We start from the raw sequence: 3,078 nt of genomic DNA on the forward strand, positions 1-3,078 counted from the left end.
AACAACAATGTTGACTGTTGCAGCTTGAATGAACTTGAGCAATCATGAGATTGAGAACATTAATGCAAAATGCGCTGTTCAATTGTGTTCAATTATATTTTGTTATAATGCCATTTACCGCTAGATGGCAGTAATGCACTTTCGTGAATGAAACGGAGAATGTATTGGCAGTGTAGATAAGTCTCATATGTCCATTGATCCCTCGTCTCTTATCAATATGTTGTAGATGCAGCCATATTGATCACTGCTATAGGTTGTAAGGAATATGGGATATTCAGCTAATCAAATCTATTTGTTGTTGAAACCTATAAGTTAGACTTTTCGCACTTATTGGATGCATTATGAACATGACTGTACCTCATTCATGTAGACATTACATAAGAGTACGTTCATTTGAGAAGATCTGGAGCAGGTGCAACACAACACGACATCTCAAAATGATGCATTATAGCAGTGATTCATTGCTTGAATACCGATGAACGGTCAGCGACAATGCTGACAAATACGGTGTTAGAAAACGGGGAGGGGGAGAAAGAGAGAGGGAGAGGGGGAGAGAGAGGGAGTTTGGGAGACCAATCGTTGCCAGTGGGAGTATTTTTTGTGATTCATTTGGCGGAGACGCGCGCTCACTGGGCTGGATGCATGCGCTGTCCCTCTCAGCACCGACAACCGGAGGCGCGTGCATCTGTATGAGTGGGCTACGAAAGCGCAACAAGGAGCCTAAAATCGAGCTTCCGATAATCAGGTAGGTTTAAAAAATATATTGATACTTTTGTTTTTTATCTGTATCATCCCCAATTCCACACCATATCCTACGTCATTTCCATCAGAAACAATTGTTATCTTTAGCTACCATCGCGTACGCCTACTCCAACTGATTAAGCAGCATGGAGGGCAACAAAGTACCCTAATTGGACACAAAGTAGGTTTACTCAAAATCACTGTAATACAAATCTCCGTCGTAGAAGGCAATACGACGGTCTACGTTTGGTAAACTGCTGAGCTCTGCAAGGAAGTTCCGTTTAGCGGGGACCCCGAGGAATGCGCTTTCGCGCTGCTCCCATCTCTAATGGCATTTCTCGCTGGGGTTCAACGACAGCCCTCATATGGGATTCTGTTGATATGAAATGATCACCAGAGGAACACAAATGTTTTTCAGTTTATTCATGATGTGGTTTATGAGGAGCGGATTATTTTTGACACGTTGTGTTAATAACTCTGAGTAGGATAATCTCACCAGTATGCATAACCATTTGAAACTGTTTTAGTAGGCTGAAATATGTTGTGGCCAATGTGTTGGGTATGAAATGCATCCTTTAAGGGGCAATCATTGACTCTCGTGCAGCTGAGCTGCAACAGCTTTAATTAGGGGTGCGTATCAGAGGGGTGTAGCCTATACCCCGCTCTGCTCTATAATCTCGCGTTATAGTCACAGACTGTATAAACACCATAACACCATTATAATACATGAAATAATTAACCTGACGCGGAAACGACATTTGCTTTTTTTCAGTGCAGCAGGAAATCCATATGGTTAGGCTACTTATTAATTGTAATGATGCAAAGAAACCATGGCATAGATGGTTATATAGTGTTGGAATTCCGGTGCCCGCTTTAGTGTATAGCATCGCATCTGTTGTGCGATATTAAATGCACTACTCAGCGGGTGGTACATAAACGGGGATAGGGGTGGGTGGGTGGTAGAAAGGGGGGGGGGGGGGCGGTGAGAAATATTGAGGGAGGAAGATTCGGGCAGAGGGAGAGAAAAGCTATCACTTTCTGAAAAGAGCAGTGCGCTCCCCAGAGAGCGGCTCCACAGAAGAAAAAGAAAATAGATCGCCGAGAGAAGATGGTGCCGCATGACACCTAGCGATTGGTGTAAATTAAAAAGAGAAATGGGCCAGCCTTTCCCTCACAGGGTAATACTTGTTCATCTTTCTGCCATAGATAGCCTAACGATCACTGCCATGCAATGTTTGCGTTGCCCGAACACGTCAAGGAGCGTGCGCGCGAGTGTTTATTGAGTTATGCATTTAATCAAGTCATCGGCATAGCTCCACCTTATTCAGAGGTCTTAAACCAATAAAGTGCAGAAAACCCCAATTCTGTGGGGTGAAAGATGAATGTATTACTGTGAAAGGCTCGGGCCTGGCGGCTTTTTAGCATTGTTGGGGTTTAAATTTCAAAATGAGTGTGCCTGACCTAATTGCATCGTAAAAAGTTGAGCAATGGAACACCATTACATAGAGGTTCTTTAAACAACAGCGCCTGATCAAAGATAGCAGACACGCAATCAACGGTAATGTTGACATGGTCATAAGCCCGGGAAACAGTGTAGACTATTCTATAAGTAGGAGAGCAATTTGTCCAAATAGACAGCTATTCTTACATGGGTATTACTGAAACACTATAGGCTACTGCAGACCGAATCTCTGATCTAGCCTAATAGGCCAACAGGACAACAGCAAATCATGCAGTCCACACGTGCATTACGCGGGAATTGGAACTGCACGCAGTGTTGCGCTTAAAGGTGTGCGCACAAGGAGGACCGAGATGGAATCAACAAACACGATTCCTTCTGAGGGAGGGTTGGGGAGGTAGAGGGAAACGGGGCCGGGCGGAGAGGAGCAGGTCCAGCCGTGGTTCGTAACGATAAACTGATATATCGTCAATCAAATGGTTATGGCCATGATCTGACAAACAAACGCAGTCTAGGCAGCTTTGTTTCGTTGATGAAATATTGAGGATGTCAAAGTTAAGAAAATAATTCAACAACAGCTGTCTGTGGGCTGACATAGAATGCACTGCAGGTAAATGTTTTACGTATTTTGAAGAGGACACTCATACAATGGATGCTTTATATAGTCTAATTGTAATTAAATCGCATATAGGCCTACTTGAAGAAAGGTGAGATAATCCTCCCAGGTCCAGAGCATGAATTATTAATGTCATATCGGCCGTTTATATCATCCTAAACAGGCTATAAACTATAGTGCATGTTGGGAAATTTGTAAAAAGTAAAAATACCCTGTGTTTTGACCAACAACAAAAATTCACTTGGTAGAATGTGCCACTGCC

The sequence above is a fragment of the Osmerus eperlanus genome, chromosome 17 (assembly GCF_963692335.1).
Source record: "Osmerus eperlanus chromosome 17, fOsmEpe2.1, whole genome shotgun sequence".
Lineage (NCBI taxonomy): Eukaryota > Metazoa > Chordata > Actinopteri > Osmeriformes > Osmeridae > Osmerus > Osmerus eperlanus.